The following is a 15,020-nucleotide window of genomic DNA, read 5'->3' on the forward strand; positions in this document are numbered from 1 at the left end:
ATCTATCTATCTATCTATCTATCTATCTATCTATCTATCTATCTATCTATCTATCTATCTATCTATCTATCTATCTATCATGTCTATCATCTATCTCATCTATAGATCATACATCACCTCTTATTAACTCTGTCTCTGTCTCTGTCTCTCTGTCTGTCTGTCTCTCGTCTATGTTAATGTGTGTTTGTGTGTGTAAGACACACTTCCACCAAAGGAAGACAGTCTTTTGTTGAGGGACACCTGTTTATTTTGCAATAACAACATGCAAGGAAGCCTTTTCTGATCTCAGAATTTAGACCCATGGCATGGTCCCTTACATATCAATGCCCAGGAATAAGGCAAGTATTTAGTCATTGCTGCCCCCTGGCATTGGGATGGCACAGATTCCCTGGCTGCTGCTTGCTGATTGTCCCCCAGAACTTCCTCCAGAGCTTGAGGGGCTGGGGTCAGGGCTGCTGGCTCCCACAGAGGAGTCAGGGCGGGCACTGTGTGGGCTTCTAACACTCTTTCTGGATGAAGGAGACAGGCAGAGGTCGGACAGGAGTGTCATCAGGAACAAAGGTGCCAGGAGAATGTGAGAGGGGAAGGATCAGGAGGCTGAGGAGAGTTGCCACCTCGCCTGGCTATTTCCCATCCTTTGCTAGGAGATCCTTTAAGACATTCTTTGCATTGCAGTTGGGGAAAGTAGTAACTAATTAAAGTAGCTTTTCTTGTGGATGCGGTTTAAGGCCCTTGGAGAGGTGGCTCCAGGATCTCTGAGCACCAGAGCCTGATACAAATGCTGAGCCTCAATGTGATGCCCTGGGACCCGGCCTAGACAGCGCTGACTTCAATTATTCATTCACCTCATCTGGAGGGTCAATTTGGCTTTTAAAATGTGATTGTGTGTAAGGCTGGGATGACTGGTCCCCAGCCTAGCTGGACGTGCCGTGGGACTGAATTAAAGTCATTCTCACAGTACTTAAATCTCCCCATTTAAGGACAGTGTAAACATCATTAACTCATTGCATCCGAAGGCCACAAGCTGAGCACAAGCCAGGCATGTGCACAAGCTGGTTCTTATAACTTATTTGCTGACTCCATAGCCCAAGCTCTCCATATTCCTCCCTGCCCTCATCTCTTCTTCCTTCCTCTTCTCCTTTCTCCGCCTCCTGATATTCAAAGAGGTAGCTTTTGTGGCCCTAGATTCTAGATTGTAGGCAGCAGAGAAGCAGGACTGGAGGGGAAGGGGGACAAATTGGGGCCTAAGTAGAGAAGAAAAAAAAACAGAAGAAGGAATCCTAAGGGGTGTCAGAGAAAGGAAAATAGGAGGGCTGGCATGGAGGGCTGGTGGGCAGAGCTATAGTCAGCAATGTTTACGCTCAGGGCAAGTGGCCCTAAGCCACATCCCACAGCCAGAGCCATGGGCCCCATCAGCAGGGACGCTGGGAAACCAAGGCACTGCTGGGCAGTGGGAACCAGGCTAGGCTAGAGAACAACTCGCTGCCTGGGGGAAGAAGGAGCCTTCTGGTAGCTTTCTGTTTTCATGAATTTCCTTCTTTCTTCTGCAGGAGGACCAGATTGCCTTCAGCATCTCCTGAATTCAGCATCTTCTAAATCTTCTACCTGAACATTGCCACCTTGCTCTAGCTAGAGCTCTGACGAGTAGTCAAAATCCAGCAGCACAGACAGTCAAATGATGAGAAACGTATACACACACACACGTACACACATGTACATGTATATACAATGTGTATGTATGAATACAGTGTAGGATAATATAATGTAATAGCTGTTTGCACTTTAAACACATCCCCCGTGTCCTGGGTAAGGAAGAATTATTGGTTTGTACTGAGCCACATGGCAAATGAGCAGAGAAATCTGGCATCTAGACCTTTCCTGGCTCCTTGTGCCCGTGTCCTGCTAAGCTGCTGGCTTCGGACTTCATCATGCCTTCAGAGATATCTTGCTGTAACAATAGATGTTTACGTAGCATTTTTGAGTTTTCCAAGTTGTTCGTGGATGTTCTCCCATTGGATACTCATAGTAATGCTGCCAGGGAGATAGTCAAGCTCTTTCCTTTCCCTGCAGAATGCAAACTCTTTGAGGGCAGGGGTGGTTTCCTTTGGGCTTTTTAGCTCCATGCCTAGACCAGTGTTTGGAACCTAATAGACACGATAACTGTGGATTGATTTTTGGTCCTAAACTGAAACAGGGAAACTGAGTCTCATAGACATTGCTAAGTGATTTGTATATGATCACGAAGCTAGTTTAAATGGAAGAAAGGAATTTTAAACCTATAGGTTTCTGATTTAGAGACCAACCCTTGATCGATTATACGAGGCAACAGTATGTTTTAGGGAAAAGATATAATTGTGCATTCATGGACTAGGGACCACTTAAGCCACTGACTTGGCCAATTCCCAGCCCCCAAACCTCGATGGAATTAACTCAGGGATTCATTCCTCTCCTCTCAAGCCAACAAGCATTTATTAAACACCTGCCATGTGCCAGGAGCCACGCTGAGCACTTGGGATATAAAGAAATGTGAAAACATCCCCTGGCCTCAGGGAACTCCTACTTTAATGAGGGAAACAATGTTCCATGAGGTACATACAAACAGGGTGAGTTGGGAAGGGAGGGAAGGCACTAAAGCTAAGGAGGGCTGCAAATGACTTCTGAAAGAAGGTGGGATTTCAGCTGAGATTTGAAGGAGGCCAGGGAAGTCAGAAGATAGAAATAAGGAGGAAGTCCATTCCAAGCATGAGGACCAAGGGAGTGAAGGAGCCCAAAGAATCCAATATCCCTGGTGTTTGCTGAGGGGAGTAAAGTGTGAGAAGACTGGGAAGGCTGAAACTGGCCTTAAAAGCTGAACAAAGGAACTTGGGTTGATCTTGGAGGTAGGGGTGGGGTTCATGTTCACAAATGCACTTAATGCACTTTAATCAGATCACTTTGGTAGCTGAATAGTGAATAGAGAGACTAGTGCTGGAGAGAGCAGCTAAAAGGTTTGGAAGCAATAGTCCAGGTGTGAGGCAATAAGGGTCTGCCACAGGGTGACGGTAGTGTTAGAGGAGACAAAGCAGTATAGGGCAGAGACATGGAGAAGGTGGAATGGATCTGGCCCCACATTAGATATGGAGGGGTAGAGAGTGAGGCTAGACCTAGGTTGTGAGCCTGGATGACTGGGAAACAATGGTACCCTCAATTGTAATAGCCAAGAACATGTAAACGAGACATCCGCTCTGGGATGTTGAAGAGGTAGCTGGAGATGCAAGAGTCGATATCAGGAGAAAAGGGCTGCATAAATGTGTCCGAGAGTCATCCGTGTAGAGACAATCATGGAATCCCTGGGAGCAGATGAGATTGTGAGTGTTATAGCATAGGACGGGGAAGAGGCCGGGGCAAAGCCACAGTTAGCAAACTCCTCTGTGACTCTCAGGGAGCAGGAGGAAGAGTCCCAGGGGACCATTCTTTGGGAGGCACATAGTGGGAGGAAGCAGGGTTTCCTTAGCAATCTGATCCTCATGCATGTACAGTAACAACTCCAATCTATGACCAGGTGCAACATGCTATGTGTGTGCAACACATACAATTTTCTTCCTTTTTAAAAATATTTATTTTATTTTTAATTTATGGAATAAAATCAGCATTTTCATAACGTGTTATAACAAAAAAATGATTGTACTTGAAACTGCAAAAATACTATGTACAACTTGTTCTTCCTTGCAAATATGCAACAACATTATTTTGTAAATTTCCTTTTTTCCCTTTTTTTGGTTCCCTCCCCCTCTCACTCTCTAGAGATGGCTACCATTAGACACAAAGAGGGGAGCAGGTGTCTGGATGCATGTAAAGTTGTTCTATACATACTTCTATTTATTAATTCTTTCTCGGGAAGCATTTCTTCATATGTCCTTTATAGTTAATTTGAGTATTTATAGTAGACAAAATAGCTTATTTCCTCAAAGTTGTTTTTAAAATAGTATTGCTGTTGCTGTATACAATGTTCTTTTCACTCTTCATTATTTTGTGTCTTTCCATGTTTTTTAAGATCACTGAGCTCATCATTTCTTATAGCACAATAGTACATTTTATACCTACCTGTGCTCATCTCTTGTTTATTCATAGATTGTCTATCCACAAGTCTGAGAAGTAATATGTTCCATGTTCTTCTAATTTTCTTGCGAAATCTCTCTTTATATTTAGGTCATTTATCCATTTTGACCTTTCCTTAATAGCTAGTGTGACATATTGGTCCATGCCCAGTTACTGCCATACTGCTTTCCAGTTTTCCCAGCAATTTTTACCAAATAATGAATTCGTGGGCCAAAACCTGAAGTCTTTACACTTGTTGAACACAAGGTTATGATGTTTATTTGCTGTTGTAAATTGTATGTCTACTTTATTCCACTCATCTACTTTTCTATTTCTTATCCAGTATCAGATAATTTTGATAAAGACTGTCTTATAATATAGTTTAAGGCGTGATAATGCTAAACCTCCTTCCCTTATACTTAAAAAAAATATTTTCTTTGATATTCTTGACTTTTTGCTTTTCCAAATGAATTTTGCTATTATTATTTTTTTCTAATTGAACAAAATATTTTTTGGTAATTTAACTGGGATGGCATTGAAAACATAAATTAGTTTGAGTAAAATTGTCATTTAAAATTTTACTGGCCCTGCCTACCCATGAACAACTAATATCTCTCCAGTTATTTAAATCTGATTTTATTTGAATAAAAAGGTTTTAAAAATATAATCTTGTTTATACAATTAGTTCCTGGGTTTGTTTTGGCAGATGTACTCCCAGGTATTTTATTCTATCTAGAGTTATTTTAAATGGGGTATTTTTTTTTTCACCATCTCTTTTTGCAGAGTTTTGTTTATAATACATAGGAATGTTGACTATTTATGGAGATTTACCTCATAAGCTACTTTGATAAAATTATTTGTTGTTTCAGCTAATTTTTTAATTGAGTCTTTGGGATTTTTCCAGAATTTTCTATTTTAACTGGTGGTAAACTTCCAGCACTTACGCCCCTCACTCCATTCCCACAGCTTCTCTTGTTACTGCTTCTGATAAGGAAGTTTGTTCAGATGCCAGCTCGACCTCACCCTTGGGCTCTGAAGCAGCCTTCATGTCACCCGGACCATACTGGACAACTCTTGGGGAAGCAAGGACCTAGACAAAGGACACATCAAGAAGAATAAAGAAATGTGGCTTGACCTGGAAGGGGTGACATGTATCTGGAATGAAGAGGCCTGCCGCCAGAGCTAGGAAGTGCCTGAACAAAGGATGGCCCCTGACTGTTCAGTAGGGCCATGTGGTTTCTGTTCAGAGAACTAGGACATCCAATGGTATCTGAAACAGGAAGGGCTCACCAAAAGAGCCCCGCATTTGGAGGCAAGCATCTTGGGTTTGAATCCTGCCTCTAACACATAGGACCCAAATGATCTTGGATTCCGTATCTGCCCTGATCTTCTTTGGGAGGGATTAGGCTGGGGAGAAGGGACTTACTACACACCCTACTATGTGTAAACCACTGTGCTTATCACTGTGGACACAGAGCCAAAAATAAAAATATTCTTTACTTTGAAGGAGCTAAGATTCCAACAAAGGAAACAACATTCTCACAGATACATATTGCAAATGAAATGAAAAGTCATGGGGGGAGGGTACGCCAACCATGTGGCAAGGAGTTGGGAAAGGAGGTAGATTTCAAAATGAGTCATTTTGGGGATTCAAGGAGCCTGAGGTGAAGAGGAAAGAAGTGTCAGGCTGGGCGATCTTGGGCAAGGTATATTAATCTCTGTTTGCCTCAGTTTTCTCTATTGTAAGAGGGGGACCATAATAGCATTTACCTTCCATAATTGTGGGAAGGATCAAACAGAATGATAGTTTTGAAGTGCTTTATTTGAAGCATTTTAACATGGTGTCTGGCACACAGTAGGTGCCTGATCAATGTTTATTTCCTTCCTTCCTCTAGGATATTTACTGGTTTTCCTGTTATTTGGAGTTTGACTATATTTACATGGTCATAGTTGTTGAGGACATTGTTCTCCTGGTCCTGTTTATTTTACTTAGGGCAAGTTCAAACAGATCTTCCCAAATTTCTCTGCATTTATCATACCCACCATTTCTGGCTGCATAATAATTCATTGTATTTATATATGTTGGGTTTTTTTCAGCTGCTCCTCAGGCAATGGGTACCCTTTCTGTTTATAGTTCTCTTCTCTCTCAAAAAGAATGCTGCTATAAGTATTTTGGCATATATTGGACTGCAGTATCTATCTTTGGCTTCTTTGGGGAATATGCCCAGTGGTAGAATTTCTAGGTCAGAGGGTACAGGCAGCTTAATTACTTTTATGGCATAGCTCCAGGCTGAGATCCCAAATGGTTAGACCACCCACTATTTCACCACCGATTCCTTTAAGCCCTCCTGTCTTCCCATAGTCCTCTGATTTTGGTGACTCCCATCTCTGACCAACTTTGCCAGTTTGCTGATTCTGACATGAACCCTCATTTACATTTCTCTTACTGTGCTTTTAATGATTTGTACCATCTTTTCATGTGGTCATTTATAGTCTTAAATATTTACTTTGAAAAAAATATTTCTCATCTTCTTTGATCCCTTGTCTATTGGGGAGTAGTTTTCAGTATTATATATCTATGCCAAATCTCTGTATTTCTTGGATCTCAGACTTTTGTTGGTGAGATTTGTTGTAAATATTTACACTTTCTCATTAAAGTTCTATTTGTGTTGTTGCAGAAGGTTTTTTGTGTAGTCAAAATTCCTAATTTTATCTTTGACAGTCTCTTCTGTCTCATATGGATTCTTGTATTTAGCACTGGGTACCACATTTTAGGAAGGACCATGATAGAAGGACCTGGAGACTGTCCAGATGAGAGAAGCAAGGGTGATGTCAGGCAGAGAGTTTATGCCAATAATGTATTGATTAAAGAAACTGGGGGGGGGTGTAGTATAAACCTGAAGAATCGTAGGGAGGGATATGCTGCCTGTCTTCAAGTGTCTGAAGAATCATCATATGGACAAGAAGGGATGAGACTTGTTCTGGTCCCAGAGATCAGGACAAGGAATAGTGGGTGGGGTTACAAAGAGGGTCCAAGTCAAGAAAAACTGGCTAATATTGAGGGCTTTCACTCAGTGGCATGGATGGCCTGGGGTGGGGGTGGGAGTTGGATATACCTCATTCCTGGTCTTCAGCCAAGGCTAGATGACCATGAGTGGAGGATGTCATGGAAGGAATGTGGTTCTAGAATGGTCTGGTCTAGACGGCCCCTGATGTCACTGTCCCAGAGAAGCCTTTTCTCATACTCACAATCACTCCCACTTCTCTCTGAACCTGGGAAGGCAGCTGATTGTCATGTCAGAGCCCCACTGTCCATACACTGGGCCATGCTGCTTCTCATTGTATTAAAGCTTAGGAAAAGCATAAACTCAAGCACACACTCAATTTAGAGGCGGAAGAGAGCCTGAAGTAGGCTAAGGGGGCTCTCTTCCGTTAGAGATGAGGAAGCTGAGGTCGGGGGAGGCTCGAGGTAACAGGTGCTGAGAAGCAGAGACATCAAAGCGTTTTATTCAATCTACTAACATCTTACCTGGAATTTAAACATGAGTTAACCACCTAACATTTTCATGAGATTTGTCCAAAATACTACGCGAAAGTGATTGAATGTAAGAATGTTCAGGTTTTCAAAATGAGAACATTTTGAGAAACTATTTTTTCCTTCTACTGAGTTTGTAGATGCTGAAGAGCTGATATTGACTCTTATAGTCTCACTCATGATCACAATGTTTGGTGCCTTGATTTTTCAGGATACTCTGTTCTTTAGAAAATCAACACCATGGTTCCCCACCTACCCTCATTATTTTGTACTAAATGAAATGAAGTGATTTGCTTAAGATAACACAGTTACTAAGGATCAAGTCACTTCCTCTAGCTTGGTCTCAGTTTCCCCAACTGTACATTGAAAAGTGGATAGAGCGTTGGATTGGGAGATAAAAATCATACAACCACAAAGCTGGTAGTGATCTCAGGGGCAGCTAGTACAACCCACACCTGAACAGAACGCCTCTCTATACCATCCTCTAAAAGGGGTAATCCAAAGTCCACTTCTAGACCTCTACTGAAGAGGAACTTGAGTTCCAGTCCTGCTTCTTATACTGCCTAGCTGGGTAGCCAGGGGGAATCTCTTAACCTCATGGGACTTTTGTTTATTTATCTATAAAATGAGTATATTGCAGGACTTGGAGTTAAAGGACCTACCATGCATGATTTTCGGCTAATCACTTTCCCTCTCTTGTCTCAGATTTGCTTATCTACAAACCGAGAGGGATGGAGTCACGGAGCTGTGATCTTGTGATCTTCTTACAGGGATCTGAGGCTCAAATGTGAAATATTTCCTGCTTGGAAAATGCTTTCCAAATATTAAAGTCCCTTTGCTGTAAGCTGTTATTCAATCAATCCATTAATAACACTTATTAGGCACCAACTGTGTACCAGGTATTATTCCAGGATACAGAAATGCATGTCTCTGCCCAGGGTGAGATGGGGCAGCTGCAGGGTGATAATTACGAGCCTTCCAAGGTAAAGGCTAGGCTCCTGACTCCAGGTCTCTGCCCCTTCCTCCACTTCCTCTATCAGAACAATCTGTCATGACATCAGCCAAGTTCAAGGAACCCAGGGTCACCATCCTAGAAAAGCCTTTGCTAATACTGATGATCACTCCCAGATCAGGAGTGTCATGAAGGAGTTCCCCATCTCCATGGAGATGTGGGCAAGATCTTTGTTTAACAATCTCCCCTGGTTCTGGAAGACCCAGGGCTTGGGCTTTTCCATCCCCCCCCCAAGACATTTAATGACATAGTGAGAAATCTCTAAGTTACTTCACTATGTACTCACAGAAGGAAAGCTTGCAACCTAGATCAGCTAACTACAACAGAACGAACTAGGTGTTGTTCTGGGTGGGAAAAACAAAATTACTTTGACTCCAAATGTCTTCAAAGCTCTGGGTGTGCTCTGGGTCTGGGGCCTCCTCTCCATTGCCAAGGTCTTTCCTTGCCAGTGGGGAGGGTTTCCTTCTGACAGCTGAACAAGGCCGTTTCCTAGCAAAAGCATTCCTATAAGACATCCCATAACCAGCAACACATGGTTCACCATCATCCAGTCTGGTGTAACTCTATCCTTGTTTGTGAGCCGTGTGCAAATGAAGGATAAAGCCCTGCTTAGGAAACAGCCCAGGAAGTAGACCCAATTAAGGGCCCATGGCAGGGAGGCCACATTTTTTCTGTTTCTGGTGTCAAGACCATGGTGACTCTCTCAAACTGTTGGAATATCATGCAATTTGAGGGAGGCCAGTTCTTGTGTCACTTTACATGAATTTGGGAGGGATATAATGCCTTAACTGACCTGGTGCAGGACACATTCTAGAACCACTGTGTTGTCTGGTCCTTTGAACTCGGAATTACAAAGAAGTGTATCAATATCATTTGGCTTTGCCCCCAATGAGTGTGATTTGATATTAGGAGGGGGGAGAGCTAAATGGAGCCAAAGATCGTGTGCCAGAGCCCCATCCTTCCCCATTGGGCTCACGAGAGTACCTCAGTTTCCTTTCTAACATAGCACAATATGGTAATTGTGCTTGGAGACGCTCTGGCCCACTTGGCTTGAAGGGTATAACATCTGGTTTGCAGGACTGCAATGTGATCTTTCTTCTCATCTTTTTTCTTTGTATTTTCTCCATAAAACTTGGCAATGAAGAGACTTATTGAAGGGACAGAGAAAGAAAACAAAAAGGGAAGAGAGAAAAACCCACTGCAAATGGAAACAACACTGCTAACAGGCCAGGGTGGCTACTCTGGAAATGAAAGAAGGATGTCCTCTCCCCCAAGGAAGACTTACAGTCTGAGGAACAGGGCTTAAGGGAGATCTTTTAAAAGGATATCCGTTGTGACTCCCTGTCTTGGTTTATTAAATTTAAATAAAAATCATTTTTAGACAATGAAAAAGAGACAATCTGCTATGAATCTCTCTTTTTCCTTTCAGTATCTCAGGGGTGATACGGTGTTTCCCCGATAATAAGACACTGTCTTATTAATTTTTTGGACAGAAAAACACCAGAGGGCTTATTTTCAGGGGAGGGCTTATTTTAATGAACATTGACAGCAATTTTAATAAACAGGTAAATGTGAACAAAAAAATGTACCTTTATTCAACAATGATCATGTCATCTTCTTCAACAACATCGTCATAAGTGACCATACCCTGAATTCCGTCCTGGATGTCTTGCGCCTCCATTTCCTTCAGAAGAAGTGGACCCAATCTGTCATGTCCAGCAATGTAGCTCTCTTTAAATGAATATGTCTTGTCCAGGTAACCTGCTCGTAGTGCCTTGGCGACACAGCTGTCAGTAATTTTATCCCATGACTTCTTCACCCAAGTCACGACTTCTTGCAGACAGGGCTTCACAAAGTTTCCACACTGATTTCTTTCCATTCTATTTTCAATGTAGTCATTGACTTCCATGCGCAAATGGTCCTTGAATGGCTTGTTTATTGCAATATCAAGGGTCTGGAGATAGGCAGTCATTCCTGCAGGAATCATTACTTGATCTATTCTTCTCTCTGCAAGGAAGTTCTTCATTTCTTTAGCGCGGTGAGTGCTGGCTGAATTTCAGACTATCAGACCTCTTTGGTTACCTCGCATAACAAGTGGCAGCATTAAATCAACCCACTTTCTTATAACGGCTTGTGTACACCAGGCTTTTTCGGTTTCAAGAATGTAAATGCCAGATACATGTTCAATCTTATCTTTCCTGCCCTTACTGATGATTAGAGGTGTGGCTTTCTTTCCATCCAAACGAGTTGCCAAAACACAGGTGACCCGTGCACTTTCATAGGCAGTGGTGGGAAGGTAGGTTGACGTTGCACCCCTGTGATGAATTGTTGTTTGAGATCCTTGTCCCATAAACACTGCAGTTTCATCCATAGCAATCATATTGCAGGTTTGGTACTTGGAAATGTCGATCCTATCAATAAAGGACTTGAATGCAAGTGCACATTTAATAACTTCAGCATCTTCCAGCTTAAACAGTGTTGTTGATCTTCTTAGGGGCAGTTCATACCATTGAAGGAAACTGTCCAATCAGTGTTGTGATGCTTTGAATCCTTCTGAGACCATTTCAAACTCTGGTGCCATTGAAAGGGCAAATGCTTGAATATCAGCCCTGAGCACAACCAAGGCCTTTGCTCTCCTGTCAGCAATCCATTCACCAATGAGGATCTCCAAGTCAGGATATAAGGGCTGCCGACCTGATCCAGACCTGCGCTTTTTCCTTTTTCCCTCATCCACCTGTTGATTGAGGTTATTATAATCTGCTCTCCATTTTCTGACCATTTGAAGATCCAAAAGTTTTTATGTTGTCCTGCCTCAGCTCTCCTCCGTGGCACTGCTCTCAATGGCGCCAGCAAGCAAATCACTGGGGAAGAACAGGATGACGCGCTCACTGCTGCAGCTCTGATTGGATGCAGCTCAGAGCGCGGCGTGCGTTTCACCCGGGGGGGGGGCGGTGCATACAGAGGGTACTGTAATGTAGCGTGTAGCGCAGGGGATCACCTTCACTACAGTAGCAATCTCAATAGGGCTTATTTTCGGGGGAGGGCTTATTTTAGAGGAATCTTACACAGTAAGGGGAGGGCTTATTTTCGGGATAGGTCTTATTATCGGGGAAACATGGTAGGAATCTCACCCAGGACTCAGTTGCATTCATACTTGAAAAAAGAATCTTTAACACACACACACACACTCACACACACACATTCACACACACACACACTCACACACACATTCACACACACACACTCACAATACCAAACAAGTGGCCAAACATACAAATAACAAGCAGCCTGCGCTTGAAGATGTGCACTGCCTCCAGGGTTGTCCAATCCATTTTGGGGCAACTTTCATTGTTAAGAATCTTTCCTTATAGACAATTTAAACTTGCCTTCCTGGGAAACCTCTGTCCATGGATCCTGGTTCTTCCTGTTAGCCTCAAGCAAGACAAATCTAATCTCTTTTCTATATAACAGGCCGTCAAAGACCTGAGTCGCCGGTAACGTGGCCGGGTTCTTCTCTTTTTATCATGGGGGGGGGGCGATTGTTTCATTCTTTGTCTTCCTACTCTTAGTGCCCAGCACAGTGCTTGGCACCATGTAGCTTACTAAATGCTTGTTGAGTTGTGGTCAATGAATGTAATGGAGCACTATTGTTCCAAAAGAAATGATGAGCAGGCAGATTTCAGAAAAGTCTGGAAAGACTTACGCGAACTGATGCTGAGCGACGTGAGCAGAACCAGGAGAGCACTGTTCACAGTGACGGTAACATTGTGCAATTATCAGCTTTGATAGACTCAGCTCTCCTTCACAATGCAAGGATCTAAGACAATTCCAAAAGGCTCATGATGGAAAATGCTACCCACATCCAGAGAAAGAGCTATGGAGTCTGCATGCAGATGGAAGCCCACTCTTCTCTCTCTCCTCTCTCTCTCTCTCTCTCTCTCTCTCTCTCTCTCTCTCTCTCTCTCTCTCTCTCTCTCTCTCTCTTCCTCTCTCTCATTCTCTCTCTATCTTTTTTTCTCTCCCTCCCTCTCTCTGTCTCTCTCTCTTTCTCTCTCTCTCTCTCTCTGTCTCTCTCTGTCTCTGTCTCTCTCTGTCTCTCATTTTCTCTCTCGTTTTTTCTTTCTCATATTTTTTCCCTTTGGTTTTAATTCTTCTTTACAATCTGACTAATGTGCAAATCTCTTAAATATGCATGTATATGCATAGCCTATACTAATTGCATGCTGTCTTGGGGAGTGGGGAGGGGAAGGAGCTGGAGAAAATTTAGAACTCAAAATTTGATAGAAGTGCATTCTGAAAACTAAAAATAAATAATAAATAAATAACATTTTAAAATGCTCGTTGGTTGATGGATTCTTCAGCCAGTCCTCACCTGACAAGGATTCAAGGCCCTTTGCCATCCTCTGGAGACTCTTCAGTTGATCTCTATCCTTCTTAATTGGGGGTTCCTAGAACCAATCACGACATTTTAGATGAAGTCTGGTGAAAGCCATGTAAAGCGCAGCCACCACCGCCATGTCCTAAAGCAGCCCCTAAGTCACATTAGCTCTTTTTGACTGTGATGCTCAGAAGTGGACTTACCTCAGTAGACATAAAGTCGGGAGGCTTAGGAATAACCATCTGTCTTATCACCTGCTCACTGGGTGATCTTGGACAATATCCAGCCTTTGTCATCTGTAAAAATGGGGCCAATTCTTACACTAGCAACCTCATTGTCTAGTGGGGAAAGCACCTCCTAGTTGGTTCAGCCCCACTTAAACTGGGGCTGGAAGGAAGGACTTTAAAAAATTCTCAACAAAGGGCTCTGAGGAGGTTCCTGAAGGTTTTGCCTACAGGCCTAGGATTAGATTCTTCTAGTCATAAGATCCAGAACACATCCTCTACCTTGACTCCCTGGAGACAATACCTCAGAATTCCTTAAGATGGGACTCTTCTTCATGACCTCTGCACAGTGGAAACTCGAAGATACAGTATTTTCCCTTCTCATTTATGCTTAAATGTGTCCATAATTCAGTGATTTGTACAACCTTCCCAGTAATGCAGGTCATGACTCATCTCTGACTTCCATCCTGGGTGGCTTTCATCCTGGAGAGGCTCTGAGGGGAGATAATGACTCAAGAGGCAGAATGTTCTCCCTCTTCTTCATCTCTATCTCCTGGATTCCTTCAAGCCCTAGATAAGATCCAGTCTTCTAGAAGAAACCTTTCCCAATACCTTTAATTGCCTTGCCTCACCTCTTCTGGTCATCTCTAAATTTATCATGCCTATGTCTTGTTTGGACAGAGTCGTTTGCATGTTGTCTCCTCCATTAGACTAGGAGCTCTTTGAGAATAGGGACTGTTTTTGGTGCCTCTTCATATCCCTAGCTTTTAGCATGGTATCTGGCATGTAGCAGGCATTTAATAAATATTTATTAACTGGATAACAATTTAGAGTCTGAGGTGCTGGGATGAAATCCAGGCAGAGATGCCCGGTGGGTAGTTGCATTGTGGGGCTGGAGCTCAAGGGAGAGATGAGGACTAGCCAAAAAGGTTTGGAAGCCCTCCACTTAGTGGTAATCATTGGACCCCCGGGAATAGAAGAGATTCCCAGGACTAAGAAGGTAGAGAGAAAAATGAGGCGTCCTCCATGTTTAGAGAATGGGGAATGTATCATGAGCTGCCAAAAGAGCTAGTGAGGGGCATCAGTCCTCCGAGAATGAGCAAAGGCAATCCAATTAAGGAGTTTCAGTTCTGAGGTGCAGTCTAAGGCCAGACTGGAAGGGCTAAAGAGAAAATGAACCGTGAGGTGGTGTAGACAGCAGGTGGGAGTGTAAAGCTAATGGGATTTAAGGTCTTTCCCACCCATTAATAGACCTCAAGTGCAGCCCAAGGAGGGAAGCTGCCCTAGGGGAGGCTTGCTTGCAGGAAAGCTTTCACACCTTTCGCTAATTTCTAATTAGGCACCGGATCAGGAGGTTTGTGATGCCTTCTGGCTCTGAGAAGTGTATGTAGACTCTGAGTTGGCATTTTGCTTTGGGGGCTGCTTATGAGAAGGACCTTGTGATTCCCTGGTTGAGATTCTGAGTGGCTGTATATTCAGAGCTCCCGACTGCTCAGATGTGAAGGCTCTTCTCCATCCAGGGATGTATGCAAAGTGTATAGTTGATTCAGGCAGTCAGAGCCCTGTCTGTTGGTCTTTATTTCTCTGCTTATATTTTCTCTGAAGTTTAGGGTGCTGACTTTTCCCCTGAATTAGTTAATATAATAAAAAAAAAAGATTGTTGACCCCTTAAACAGCTACCTTTCCGGGTAAAGCAGATCTAAGAATCTGTGCTAGCAGCCCTCCTGGGGATGCCAGTGTGGTTGCTGCTACAGAGAGAAACTTCGTCTGGATGTTTAGTGGTGAAAGAGAGGA

The sequence above is a fragment of the Petaurus breviceps genome, unplaced genomic scaffold, assembly GCF_028583685.1.
Source record: "Petaurus breviceps papuanus isolate PSGF00001 unplaced genomic scaffold, PetGlider_PUasm1.0 218, whole genome shotgun sequence".
NCBI lineage: Eukaryota > Metazoa > Chordata > Mammalia > Diprotodontia > Petauridae > Petaurus > Petaurus breviceps.